This window comes from Protopterus annectens, chromosome 3.part0, assembly GCF_019279795.1.
Source record: "Protopterus annectens isolate FY-2018-M chromosome 3.part0, PAN1.0, whole genome shotgun sequence".
NCBI classification, from domain to species: domain Eukaryota; kingdom Metazoa; phylum Chordata; order Ceratodontiformes; family Protopteridae; genus Protopterus; species Protopterus annectens.
In genome coordinates this window covers 224,045,237-224,061,149 of record NC_056731.1, presented here as the reverse complement: position 1 = coordinate 224,061,149, position 15,913 = coordinate 224,045,237, and positions in this window count along the sequence as shown.

Below are 15,913 nucleotides of genomic sequence, written 5' to 3'. Positions count from 1 at the left end.
TCATCTTTAGAATATTCAATACTTCGCTTATGGTTGGTTTAGTTTTTGATTTCTATTTTCAAATAATTGCTTTTTTGTTGTTTGTAGCCAATAGCATTAAACTTAGTAAGGCCTTGGTATGGCTAAGCAATTCAGACCCTATATCTTAGTTCAAAACAATAATTTTCTAACAAACATTTCCTCCCCAACATTCCTGACAATGTACTCTGTAGGGAATTTAAAAAAAATTGTCAACTCCTTGCATTCTCTAAAACATGTTTCCACTATCCTCTTTCACATCACACCTCCAGAATTTGCTATCTACCTGAGGAAAATTCTCGGATGTCTGCTCCAGTTATAAAATTACCTTTGCAGACACTTGCATGCAAAAATCCTGGACTCGGTTGCATATTTGGGAGCCATACATAATTCCTCTCATTGTTTCTTTGTAAATTGCTTTTCCATTCTTGTTTACCAATCTTTTCCAGATTCTTACAGTAATCATGTGATATTTACATGTGTGATGGTATTTTTTATTTTCTAGTGGAATGAGATAACATAAGCTACATATTTATTGTTTTATTTATTATGGTAATTCCATTATGGATTACCATAATTTTAACTATTAGATGTTTTATGTATTAATTTACTTGATATGTGTATACTTTAACTTATATTTTTCATAAAATGAGTATATAGATTATACATGTTTAAGACAGCCCATGATGTGATTACCAGGAAGTATAAGTTAGGGGTGATATTTGTTTTATATTGGATCTTAAGAAGTCCAAGATAATGTAAATGAATGAAAGCTCTGAACCAATTTTACAATAAAGTTTTTTCATAATTTATTTCACTAGTTTGAATTTACATGCCCTACTAATTATGTCTTTTAAACAGCAGCTCCTGATCTACAGTCAATTAAAAACTCAACTAGAGTTGGCCATTCACTCAGCACTACCCTATGTCTTTTTCTTTCTCTCTGCCTATACTTGTATCAATCCCTGGTAAGGAAGGCAGTTTCTAGTCTGCAGTCTAGACTTCTGCTTGGCCTCATCCCACTTTAATCAAATTCTCTTCCTAGTTATTTGCTCCCAATACCTTGGTTCATTTGCTAATTTTTTTTAAAAAAAAATGTTCCGCTCTGATATTGCCCATTTTACAATCCTACATGCTGTTATCTCCCTTGGTAAAATCTTCGTCCATTCCCGTATTTATTTAGTTTTTGGATTATTTTCTGTCAACTTTTGAATATAATATTCTGTATTGTTGTTGCCATTTTCCTTAAGGACCTGCTTCCAAAAATCCTACTCCTCTTTATTTCTTGATCTCCTCCCTTTGTCATCATCTTGACTTTCCATCTGATGTATAACCGTTTGAATAATACATATGTATGTATATATATATATATATATATATATATATGTGTGTATGTATATATATATATATATATATATATATATATATATATATATATATATATATATATATATGCCTTATCTGTGTAACTCTAAAGTGCCCCTTCAGATCAGATAATTTGAAACCATTTTATTATATGGGATGAATCAACATAGCCCACTTAATTTTGCTTTCTTCCCCTCTCAAATAAATTCCTTCAACTCTTTATCATCCACAACTTCTTTGCTGATTGCTAAAAATAAACCTGTCCTGTATATAAAACTAAAGGGACTAAATCATTTTGACTGCTTTTATCTTACTATCCATAAATATAATCCAGAGCTTCCAGCTTCTCACTTTTTGAATTCTAGTTTTTCAGTCTCTTCTCACATTTCCTTAGCTACCTTAACAGAATCCTTTTTAAACCATATACTTAAATACACATCTTACTGTTATAGCCTTTATCTTCATTTATTTTGTATCCCATACAGACATGGAACTATATCAAAATGTTCCACTATAATGACAGATCTATTTCTTGATTTAATACTCTCTGCAAATAAAGCTAACCTTTATTGTTCACAATACCAGTTATATGCTTGAATTTTGAAGCCCCTTATTTTCTTTGCTAATGCTTATAAATATAAATCAAACAAGGAGGAAAGGTGACATCTCTGCCATCTTTTTAGCTTTTGTGGTCCAGTTTTCAAAGATTAGATGTGAAATTAATTACAAATCATTAGTAAGATAAAGTAGGTCATAGTTCAAGCAATAACTGCATTAGGGTAGAAGCCAATTAAAATGCAGACTCCATAACAAATCAAAATGTTTTTCAACTCACCCAAGTGTTAAGATTTTTTCTAAGTATTTGCAAGGATCCAGACTGACAAATGAACACAGGAAACTTATTTCATGAACATACCATGTAATGTGTTAGAGGTTTTGATCTATTTGCAGTTCTACATTTACCAATTTTAAAAGTACAATCAAAACCTCTAGTAGATTGGATCAAATCCATCAGTTCAATATTTAACAAATAAGCAAAATTCCTCATTTGTTAAAGCCCTACAAGCAAAACATAACTTGCCAAGCAAATATCTATGACTACTGGAAAAGAGGCGAAGGTGTCCTAATCTTGAGTAGTGTTTATGGCTTTTGATTTCCATTAGTCTCTTGGTAAACTTCCACTGGATACTATAAAGTACAGATAGATCATCATTATTATATATACAAAACAAGGTATTATGTTGTATAATAAGGTAAACATATGGTATCAGTTTTTTTAAGAAAAACATATTGGTTGAGACATAATTCTTAAGGATTAGTCCGATTACTTTGATTGCCTTAGCATTTATAATTTGAGCATGAGATCTAAATTTGAGAGGGTTACAAATAAGAGTATCTAAATCTTAATACTCTGACAAATTCTATCCCAGTCTACCATTCGGAATGACAGTGTGCTTTCCAAAGTATAAGGTTCTATATTTATCTTTATTAATTTTAGGCCAATTTTGTTTCAGCAAATATGCAACTGAAATGAAGTACAAATTAAATGAATCTATATACTTAAAAGTAGTCACAATGCATCCAGACATAATCTCATCAGCATATTTAGCCATTCATATAGAAGATTTAAACATCAAATAAAACATGTTAAACAGCATGGGTTCTAAAATCAAACCTTGTGGAACTCTACACTTGTACACAATTAGAATTATAAATATTAAATTGTTTCTTTGAGACCTCCAATGAATGATGTAAGATTAAATCGACTACATACACATTTTGTCTATTATAACATGCTATGAAATGCTATTGAAAGCCTTGGATAGGTCTAGATAAACCACAACTGCAGACAGTCAAGTTTGTAAAAGTTGATCTGTTCTATGTAAACCAATGTTGAGAAGTATCCAATAAGCTACCCTTTAAATCCTTATTTAGTACTGACAAAAGACATCTTTGGAAACTCTTGACAACCAGTGAAATCAAACAGATTGGCCTATAATTAGAGATGTTATCCTCTCATTTCTCTTTATGGATTGATATAACATCTGCACGTTTTCAGCTTGGGGGAACATAACTATATAACAACATTTTGTTGAAAAGTGATGGATCATAACCATATAACAACATTTTCTTGAAAAGTGATGGAATAGTTGTAGAAATATATTTAAAGCAGATAGTGCAGAAACATTCTGGTAAATTATCAGGACCTATTCCTCTATCATATCTTATTCAGACCAACTATTTTCTCACTGTTTCCACATTAAAAGTTTGACTCTCTTGAGCATCTGTTGTATGATGTCCAACTCATAATAATCAACCTTTCTGATAACAGCACTTGCTAGAAAAGAATTAGCTACATCAGCCAATCTTAAACCTACATATAGTACCACATTATTGATAACAATAGTACCTACACTTTTTATTTTTCCTTGGGATTGATTAACTTAAGAATACAATTTTGTCATAGAAACATTAGACAAAAAAATTACTTCAGTCTTTTTTTAACTAAATTATAAGCTCTTCTTGCAGCAACGGCCCTATACTTTTCCCATATTCTAAATTATGTTCTTTTCTTTTACAAAAATGTAGAATGTTTTATGCCCCAACAAGGTGGATAGAATTTCTGAAATCTTCATGTAACAGATCTTCAACACTTATTAAGATGCTCGTAGCACAAATGCTTGAAAATATCACAAATATTGGAAATATCATCAGGATTTGCCATTGATAAATCAATAAATTTATAATTATTCATTATAACAAATTACTATTAATAATTATTAATTATTAAGTAATTATTATAATTACTTGTGATCATTATTAATTATACCTAGATCAAACATTTTTGACTTTTCAAATATTATCTTTGTCTAATTCTTTAAATATGAACTCATCCAAACAGTAAATTCAAATGTGATATGATCTGAACTGGGCACAACTGTTTCATATTAATTATCTTATTTGAAATACTAATAAATAAAATTGAGATGCTCACCCTTGTTGAAAAATTAATGATCTGTGTGAAATTGATCAAAAATAAAAAAAATCTAAGGCATACATTTAATCATATTGCTGGTGCACCATCATTTACTATAGCAAAAACAAAAAAAATCCTACCTACTTCTAACCTTATACAAAGTTAACATCAAGTGTTTTGCAGTGTTTTTGAAGTACCTGAAAAGTATAGTCATTTTGATCAATGGACTTACAAGCCCAAACCACTGTGCGTGTTAAGAAAAGTCACACATTACATTATCCTATAGCAATTACAGCATGTCATTTCTGTGTGAGTTTAATCCCATGAATACTAACCACATCATTTTATACACTGTATTACTTTTCCTGGCTGCTTCTGATGACTCTGGTATTTGTAATAGTTCATCATCTAACAATTCTCTAATCCTATCATTCACAAATGTCAACTTTATGTCTAACCAATACGAATTCAATGTTTCTATGTGGTGACAAGTCCTTGAGGCATTCAACAAGTGCTCTCAGATCTTTTCAGAACTCTTGCCTTTAAGCATTTCCCACTGGGCAGCACAATTGACAGAATAGCCTATAACATAAAGAAAGGTTTAGGGCATATGATGTATGAAGAATATTCCCTTAGTCATCAATATTAATAATATATCCTTTCATGGTAAAAAGAATAGTTGTGTAAAATCTTGCTATCACCATAGATGTCCTTCCTTCTATGTTGCAGTATTATTTACATGAAGGATGACTGCTATAAGTGGTCCCGACATCTGGCCAAATTACAAAAGTCTTTTACCATTGCAGGGTATGTGGGATGTCGCATGTAGGCCTGTAGACAGTGTAAGCCATAAAAGTGACGTAGGCAAGTGCCATCTTCCAAACTGAATGCCCCAGTAGGAACACCAGCTTAAGGAATAAAAGGAGGTAAACATACACCCACAGAAAAACATGAACCAGGGGGAAAGGTGGGAGGGAAAGAATACTACGATGTAGAAGAGAAAGACATCTATGGTTATTCTAAGAATTTGCACAGCTATTCTATGTCCTTTTTTTCCTATACTGCATAAGAATGGCTCTAGCAAAGCCTGCTCTGGAACTGGAAATGCCATACAGCTTGTAATGTTTAGTGAAAGTGTGAACAGAAGACCAAGTGTCTGCTTCCAAAATAGAAGTAGTATCCAAACCCTTGAAAAAGGCACCAGAAGAGGCAACAGCTATACTAGAATGAGCCTTAACAGGGGAAGAGAGAGACTTACCATGAAAAACATAACAAAATGAAATGGCCATGAAAATCCAAGTAGAAATAGTCTGCTTGGAAACAGGCTTTCCCAGAGCACTGGGATGAAAAGACACAAAAAAAGATCAGATTTCCTGATAGTCTTAGTTTTATCCAAGCAAAATATGAGTTGTCTATGCATATCCAGGATATGTAGGATCCTCTCACTAGGGGACTGTGGATAGGGAAAAAAGGTGGGCAAATTAATAGACTGACTAAGTGACAACTCATTCATGACCTTGGGCATAAATTAAGGATTGGTACTCAAAGAAACCATATCCTTATGAAAAACTGGAAATGGTGGAAAGGACATCAAAGCCTGAAGCTCAGACACCCTTCTAGCAGAGGTGATGGTGAGTATTAGCACAGTCTTTCAAGTACAATGTTGCAGATAAGCTGTGGCTACAGATTCAAAAGGAGCCACAGTGAGTTTTTCCAGAAAATAATTTAGGTCCCAATGAGTGGGAACAGGTTTCCTGAGTGGCTTTATGTAAAGGACACCTCTTAAGAAAAGTTTTACCTCTAATCTAGAAGCCAATGGAAGAGTTAAAGGCAAACAAGCAGAAATGGCTTATAAATTTACTTTAGCAGAAGAATAAGACAAGGCAGCCTTCAGCAGTTCTCACAAGTAAGACAGAACCAAAGGAATGTCTACTGATAGTGGATCTAGGTTATGGGACAGACACCAGATGTAAAACCTCTTCTATTTTGATGAGTAGGATTTCCTGGTATTGGGTTTCCTGGCCTCCTGCAGAACCCTAAGCACATCTGCAGAAAAGAGGTATCTGAAAGGAATAAAAAATGTATCACCAACAGCGTCATATGTAGAACTGACAGATATGTGTGCATGAGAGATCCCTTGTCATGTGTGATAAGATCCACCCTGTGAGGCAACTTGTGATGATTGCCTTTGGCTAAATACAGAAGAAGAGGGAACCAATGTTGTCTTGGCCAAAAGGAGGTCACCAGCAAGATTTTCAGTTTGTCTTTCTGAATCCTCATCAAGATTTTCTGAATGAGAGGAACAGGAGGGAATACATATAGAAACACCCCTTTCCAAGAAATGGAGAGAGCATCCACCTTCCAGTCCAGAGTACCTGGGACACTGGCAAAAATTGTGGAGTTGGAATGATGGGCCACCTGAGAAGAAGCCCCCAGAATGGAACTGAGCTGAGACTTAATATCTGAATATGAAAGTTCAGAAAGAAACTGAGTAGCCTAAGAAAGAAGGGCCAAGGCATACTCATATAGGTCTGGTAGATGATAGCACGAAAAGCAAAGGTAGCTGAAGTGTACAAGTTTTTCCCCAAAGTCAAAGGGGAGGCAAAGAGATTGACTTGAGGTATACCCCACCAGTGGAGAATATCCAGCAACACATCTCTGTGAAGCATCCATTCATGGGACTGAGTCATGGACTTGTTGAGTGTGTCTTCCACTACATTCTGATTGGAGGAGATATATACTGCCTGCAGATTGACCTGGCACTGATCTGCTAGCTCCCATGCATGAGAGCTAGCCTGCACATAAGATATGATTTTGTCCCTCCATCTGTTTACATACCAAAGTACTGTGGTGTTGTCTGTAAACAGTCATAGGGGTCCTGGACATAAAAGAGTATGGAAAGCCTGAAGAGCCATCAGATCAGCTCACATTTCTTTTATGTTGATGGATTATTGCCTTTGAGAAGAGGACCAAAGGCCTTGAACCTTTAAATTTGCTAAGGTTGCCTCCCAACCCATGTCTGAGGCATCTGTGAACAGGACTTGAGTAGGAAGAGGGGGATGCAAAGGAAGGCCTGGGTTTAATGAAAAATGCTGAATCTACCAATGTAGCTCTCTCTCTTTAGACAAGGAAGAAGTGGAAGGACAAACTCCAAAGGGTGCAGATACTGTCTACAAAATAACTTTAGAAACCAATGAAATTTCCTCATGTGCAGTTTGGCCAGAGGCAATATAGGGATGATAGTGGATGCCATAAATCCCAACAGTTTGAGAAACTCCCTGGCTGTCAGAGAATGCAAAGGGAGGAGGTTTTTGAAATAGTCAGTAAGAAACAGAACTTTCTGAGGAAAGTAAGGAAGCCAACATTAAGTCTGTTTGAATCCTGCACCCCAGAAAGACATGATCCTGGGAAGGGGTGAGGAATGACCTTTTGAAATTTATTGTGAAATCCAATCTTTGCAGAAGGGAAATAAATAAAATATGCATCTGAAAAGTCTCTAGAAGTGATGCCTGGAGCAGCAGGTCATCCAGATAAGGTAAGACCTGTTTACCATGAATTCTGCGGAAAGCAATGGCAGGAGCCAAGCATTTTGTAGACACTCTTGGTGACATAGAGAGACCAAAGGGCAAAGCAAAGAACTGAAAATGTGAGGAAGCAGCAGAAAAACACAGAAATTTCCTGTAGATGGAATGAATGGGAATATGAAGTTAGGCATCCTTGATGTCCCAGGGAAGCCAGAGAAGCCTATGAAAGGATGAGAGGAAATAAAGTCTGTAGAGAGAGCATGCAAAAGGTAGGAACCTTTAGGAAGGTGTTGAGATGAGAAAGGTTTGGAATGGGCCTCTAATGGCCATCCTTCCTGGTTATAAGAAGCATCCTGGAATAGAAACCTCTCCCCCTTTGGGGCAGTGAAACGTCTTAAATAGTTCCCTTGGATTTCGACTCCTGAAGCACCTCTGGAAAAAAACTGAAGTTGTTCTCATGGTGCTTGAGGAATTCCCATGAAGGGAGGTAGAGTTTTCCAGACCATGAAGTACCCTTTGTTTATAATGGAAAGGACCCAAGAATCTTGAATTTTATGTTTTCAGGCTGGGAGAGATAGGGTGAGATGCTTAGAAAGGGGAATGTGGGAGAGTCATGGGTGGTAGTCACAGACTACCTGGCTTGTCAGGAAAGGGCTGCTTCTGGGAAGGTGCAGATTGAGAGGGCTTAGAAGCAGGAACTTTCCTAGGCACCATCTTACCTCTAGAATGGGGAATGCAAGATTGTTTTCTAACAAAAACAGGTTTAGCAGGATAATTTCTTTGGAATTTAGGAACTGGAGACACAAAAATGTACCTAATATCCTGTAACTCCTACCCTTTCTCCTGCAGTCTCTTGAACAAATTACCTGCATCAGTCACAAATAGGGCATTATTGTCTAAATCTTAGCCTTAAGATCATCAGGGAGTGGTTGAATACTCAACCAAGAATATTTCCCCAAGACAGAGCACAAAGCAGCAGCTCTGGAAAATGCTTCAGCTGCATCATAGCTGCATTTAATGGAATGACGGGCCACCTGAGAAGTAGCCCCCAGAATGGAACTGAGCTGAGACTTAACATCCGAATCTGGAAGTTCAGAAAGAAGCTAAGTAGCCTAAGAAAGAAGGGCCAGAGTATACTTAGTCATATGGGTCTGGTAGTTGATAGCACGAAAAGCCAGGGTAGCTGAAGTGTACAACTTTTTCCCCAACCTTTGCATAATTCTACTGTCCTTATCAGTAGGGAGTAGTGTAGGGGATGGTAGAAGTATAGACTGTTTGTTAGCAGCTACAGAAACCACAATGGGGTCAGCAGAAGGGGATCTCTAAAGGAAAGGAACAGTCCTCATGAACTTTGTAAAACCTGTCTGGCCTTTACAGGCAGGAGGTTGAGTATCCAGAACCTTTGAAGCAGAAGAAAAGGCATCCAGAAAAGCAAGTAAAATAGGAGGCACAGCAGAAGGTAAAGGAGAGTCCTTTTGCAGCAAATCTTAGTATCTTTTCTGCACCTCAGACATCTGAGAGCACTCCAATTTGAAGTACTCCCTCATGCATGCAAAAGTCTCACCAAATATGGTATCCTCACCGGGAGACTCAGTTCCATTAGATTCTTCCTCAAGGGAAGCATACTCCAAAGGAGATGTAATCTGGACAGAGTAAGCCAAGGAGTTATTCTCTGAGGAATCCTCCTTATCAGTAAGAACCTGTTTCCTCTCCCTTTTGTGAGGGGAAAATATAAGAGGGTGGAGCTCCTGGGGGAGGCCTTAAGGCCATGAAGGCATTGAACAGGCCTTGTGAAAAGGCCTGCCAGTCATCAGCTGATGGCTTCTGAGGAACAGAAATATGCTTAGTTTTCTGTTTCATTTTAAAGTGAACATCTGTTTTTTTAAGGTGGAGGGGCCAGATGTAGACCTACCCAGAGCACCCACCATTGGTAGACTAAGATCTGTGGGATACTTTGCAGTCCATCTGTAGCAGAGAGCCTACATTCCCCTTGTCCATCCAATGTGGATGTCTGCATAACCTCCAAGGACGTGCCAGTAGCTGAATCCCTGATGGCCTCCAAGTGGTACCCACCGAGGATTCAGAACCAAAATCCAAATTGACCTCTGTGCCTTAATCAGCCTCAAGAGGGGCATCTGAAATGGGAGGTGCAGCCAAAGTGACAGGCTTTAGTTTCTTAGCCTTCTTTGCAGGCTCAAGTAACAGGCTTTAGTTTCTTAGCCTTCTTCATCGGCTCAGAAAAAGTCCCCGACGTGCCCTGCATAACGTTGGGTGCTAATCTCTTCAGCTTCTGATTTCAAAGGTAAATACTGAGAGAAGAAAGGCAGCTCCATATGGTCTTCAGAACAAATTCCTGACAGGGCAAGACTTATGGTTGTGATTAGGCCCTAAGCAGAAAGGACACTGATTGCGAGTGTCTTTACGAGGGATTTGCCTGCCACTCTGACACTTGCCTTTCCTGGATGACATGTAACCTCATACAAAAGCAGTAGGAAAAGGTAAAAAAGAAATCCCCAATGGGCCTCTTATCTGAATCTAATACACCAACAAACAACTTAGGCAAGCAGACTGACAGTTGAAGATGGCATTCAGACTGGCAGAAGAGAAGTTCAGCGGATGGTATGTGCAGACATCACTTTTATGGCCTAAGCTGTCTGCAGGCCTACATGGGCCATCCCATGTACCCTGCAGTGGTAAAAGGCTTTTGTATACTGGCTGGCCATTGGGACCACTTACTGTAGTCATCTCTGATGTAAAGAATACTACAATGTAGGAATAGAAGGACTTCAGCTGTTCTCTAGTCTTCATGACTGCAGAATGGTAATTCACTGCTCAAATAATTGCGTTTTCCCTTTTTGCAACACATTTGTTGTAAGAAATACAGCAGTTTTATTGTTCAAAAAAGTAAAAAAAAATGTATGCTAAAAATCTCATGGATGACTCTTCAAATTAGCAGGCTTTTCCTCCTTGCACTTTTGGTCATTCAGATTCCTGTACATTGAAGTGGACAACCCTAAAAAAAATAAATAAAAATAAATGAAATATATGTTAACCACCATAGTAAATGAAGTGAAGCACCAACTGGCACTTTAACCAATCAGTGACATCTCCTGCCCTCTCATATCATGTCACCCCTTTGAGACTTCTTTCATGCTGTAATTTATTCTGCTATAACTTTCATGCTTCTTCAGACTCCCCATAATTTTACTTCACGTCAGTGAACTTGTAAAAGTAATGTTTAACATAATGTAATATACCTGTGACTTTTTATGAACTATTTTAGTCAGATACAACCTGTTATATTGCACACAAATGGAAAGGAAAAATGGCATACCATTTATGTCATCTTTCACTAGAGATCACAGAAATCAAATGCCAGTTTGATAAAAGTGCTACATCAAGTACACCTTCAGCATGCTGTCTTATGCAACATATTTTTATGAAGCTGAGGAAAGAATATTTTTCCATTTCCTACAAAAGCTCTTTTGAAAGTTTCATAGTCTCTTATGTCTATCAGTTTGCAGGGGCAGCTCGTGCTATAGGACTGCAGGACTGCAGCCCCCCACCTGTAGAAAGAAGGAAGAAAAGAAGATAAAAAAAATTATGAGTCCTGGAACTCCACGCATGCATGCTTGGAGTTCCTGGTACTCACAGAACTCCAGACTGCTGTGTTAGGCAGTTCGGAGAGAAGAAAAAGGCATCTCTGCCCTGTAGCCCAGAAGTCTGTGCAGTGACGACTGCACAGAATGGAAGAACATCACACTGCATTGCCCGCTGGCTGGAGCCTCCAGCCTACTCTCACATGCCAGGAGAATGGAAACCAGCTGCTGCCGAGAAGGAAACCAGCCATTAGGTACAGAGACTGTGTGTGTGTGTGTGTGTGTGTGTGTGTGTGTGTGTGTGTGTGTGTGTGTGTGTGTGTGTGTGTGTGTGTGTGTGTGTGTAATGCCCCAGTTGCTATATACTGGTGGCTAGAGAGAACACATGGTGGTGGGTAGAGAATACTCAGGCTTGAACCCTGTACCTTGGCTGCTGATGGCAAGGGCCTGAATTCCCTACCCACCACCATTTGTAAAAGAAATTGTAGATTTTTTGCCTCATATTTGTTCTGTTCCTCATAAAATCTGTGGTTTCTGTATCTTTGTTTTTCCTTGCAAAGTCAGTAGTGCAGTGGTGCACTGGTAGCATTGTTGCCTGACAATTACAGGTTGTCTGGTTTGATTCTTGGCTGGGGTGCCTTCTGTGTTGAGTCTGCATGTCCTCCCATCTTTCAAAGACATGTGTCTGGAGTGCTTCTCCCTGCTCTGCTGAAAACTGGCTTTTGTTCCAAGTCAGACTAATTTCCTGGTTAACAAAAGTTTAAAAAATAACAGGCATTTGAATTTCAGACTTCATATTCTTCAGAAAGTACATGGTAAAACAAAAACCTTTTATTCTAGCAATTTTCTAAGTTTATAACATGGATATTTGAAATTCATCTCTATTTTTAGGACTGTATTCCCCATTATTGGCTTCGTCCAGGTATTTTGTGCTAAGGTTGAGAGATATGGTGAGAACTGAATTCACTGAATATGTTGGGCTGTATTCCCCCATTACTGGTTTTGTCCACGTGTTTTTTGCTAAGAGGTTGAGAGCTATGGTGAGAAATAAATTCACTGAATATGTTTGGGGGCTGTATTCCTCTATTATTGGCTTTGCTCAGGTGTTTTTTGCTAAGAGGTTGACCGCTATGGTTTGAACTGAATTCACTAAATGGTAGCCATTTAAGTTTCAGTCTTCCTCTCTTTCACAAAACAGCTGATTTGGCTTAGTGGTATGTTGCTCTGACTGTTTTGCATAGGGTCCCCTTGGTTCAAGACTTGGCAGTGAAATGTATGGTGGTAACACAGCATTTTATTCTAGCAACATGCCAACATTATACAAGCAATGCTTAAAATGTGTTTTGGACTTTTGTCCCCCCCAAATAAATTTCGGCTTTTTCCAGATTTCTTGTGCTGCAAAGTTCAGAGATACAGCTGAGTGTCGAGTAGATTTTACAAGGAGCTGAGAGCTGCAGGGAAACAAATGTTTAGTGCTGCTTATGCAGACTCTGCTTGCATTGTTAATAGCACAACAGGTAGTCTACTTGCTTTTGATGCAGAAGGCTGTGGTTCCACTCCCACAGTAGGTAGATGCATTGCTGATACTGTACTGTGTTGTAAAGGGGATGGATGCTGCAGTCCTTTTTAGCTAAGATACCTAGTAACTGTGAACCTGTTATCAGTTTGCCATCCATTCCCTATTGCGATATTACTAGCTTATCAGTTTTTTTTAATGCAACATAGGCAATTTATTCCTCAAGGGCAACAGACACTTTATTTGTAGATGAAACAATGACATATAAAGTTGTTTGCTAGCAGAAACCTCTTCATTAGTTGCAGATTTCTTTAATGTGGAATTATTTAGATGACTTTTACTTCTTCAGAGATTGCGCATATTTACTGATACTGGTGGACTGTAAAAGTTCGAATAGACTTTTATGATGGAAATGTTCTGAATTGGGCAGTTTTGTCATTGGTGCATGCATTTTGTTTCATTGTTTGCTGGAAAAATGTTCAAAACAATAAATTTAAAATGCCCTCTAACAACTGTACTGTATTGTACAAGGAATATAATTTAATGCAATCAGGAAGGTGTATCAAAGAGCATGTGTATGTTTCGTGTTCAAGGGACCTATGATTTGAAAACAGTCCAAAGTTAATCTTTATCTGGCACTGGCAAAATGTATTTTCTTTGAATGTGGGTTTCAATGAATGTGAGTTTCAATGGCAGAGAAGTTTTAATGCTAAGTCTATTTTCATTGTGAGACGGCAATGCTTTGTTTAGCAGATATCTATTAGGGTCTGTGCTGTAAAATGCAAAATAAAACTTTCAAATGAAATCTAAATCATCACAGAAGTAAAGCAGTATGCACATTACAGTGTTTATGGCAAATGGGGCGAAATAACCAAGGAATGGGACATTGGAATGGCTGCAGGAGGGAGGCTCCATTCGACCATGATTTTGTGAGGGGGGAAGGGCAGCAAACTCAGCAGCCCCAGCTGAACTATACCTCTCAACTGTCCAGATTTTTGCAGAATGAATAGATATTTGCTTCTTATTTTTGGTTTGTTCTTCATAAAATGTGTGGTTTTCTGGAAAATCATTTAGGAATGAAGTCATTAAATGACAGACATTGAGTTTCAGACGGCATAACCTTCAGAAAAATGCATGCTAAAGCAAGACCAGTTATTCTATCAACTGTCTTAAGTTTATACAAGAGCAATTTTTATTACTGTTTGTATGTTCCCCCAATATATTTGGCCTTGTCCAGATTTCCTGCATTAAAAGGTTGAGAGGTGCGTGCAAATCGCTTTATAGAATTAGGAATATCCAAACCTCTCAACTGTCCCCAATTTTGGCTCAAAATGTTGCTCTCCCCCTAATAATCCCTCTTCAAAATGGCAATTTTGGAAGAAAACATGGAGGGTTTACAATTATATATAACTGTAATGATCAGAGTTATAGATTACTTTTATTTCAGAAATGCATGTAGATGCTCTTATTTTGTTAGCTGCTCAAGTTAACAGTGTTAATATTAAACATGTGTCCCTTCTTGGACAGGTTCCCAGCTGTATTGTTTGGCAACTTTATATTTTTGCATCACATTTTTGGTCTGTTTTTCATAAAATTGTGGTTTTCTGGCAAATTAGTGGCAAATCATTAAAGACTGAAGTTAGAAAATAATGGCAGTTTCAGATTTCATACCTTTCAGAAAATTCATACTAATGCAAGACCTACTACTATTCTATTATCTTTCTAAGTTTATAAGAGCAATATTTAAAAATTGTCCTTATTTTTGGGCCTGTGTCCCACTTCTGTGTATTGCTTTGTCCAGATTTCTTGCTCTGAGGTTAAGAGGTATGAGAGTCAGAACCATCACCATCAGCCAGAGACATTTCAAATTGTGACATACTTTTTGCACCCCACTCCCGATTGTAGTGGCTCTGGATGTGTCCAAGGAAGGCAAGGAGCAGTTATGCAGTGTAAGTGTGAAGAGTATTCCCCCATCCAAGGTAGACCACAGGTATGACCGTGGCTTTCATCTGTCCTTGATTTTGCAGAATGTTCTGGTTTTCTGTCATATTTTTATATTGATGATTTATGGTTCTTATTATTCAGAAAATGCATGCTATTGCAGTGCCCTGTTGCTCTGTGTTTAAGTAGCAGTGCTTTAATGACCATCAAGTAAGCTTTTTGGAGATTGTAAGATGCAAGTAAGTGTTAATAAGCATACTGTTAAAGAATTACCAGCATTGAAAGCTTTCTCATTGTTGCCATGCAGAGAATATGTACATAACTAGATAATGTATAACCACGAAGTACACAAAAAAACAAAGTAAAATGAAATAAGTTGAGCACTGGATGTATCAGGCACACAAAATCATATAAATTTATTAAGATGAGTGCTTTCTTCTGGTGCACATCACCAGACTTCTTCAGACAAATGGATATATCACCAGGACATTTTTATATTAACAGCTGATAGAAACAGACCAATACATGAGCACATTGTTGAATTCTGTTCCCCTATCATTTGCTGAAGTTCTTGCTCTGAGTCTACCTGTAATGACTCACAGTCTGCATACAGCAGCTTTGTTGGTCTGCTTTGCCAACCTGTTTGTTAATGTAGTCCATCATCACTATGAACAGTAGTGAGCTCAAAGATGAATCCTGATGCACACCCACTCACCCGGGAAACTTCTCTCACAGTCCAAACACTGTACTTTTGTCATTGGGTCCTAGTACATAAGCATGCACTAATTCTACTGATGTTTTCAGGACTTTATATCATCATAGGCCTGCCCCAAATTAGCTTTCTTTGGACCTTGTCATATGTCATTTCAAAGTCTAGGGAACGCCAGTTGGACTCTTTTGCTTCTTATCAACTATCTGTCCCCCTGCAAACATCAGGTCAGTCGTGCTGCATCCTGCTCTGAATCCAAACTGC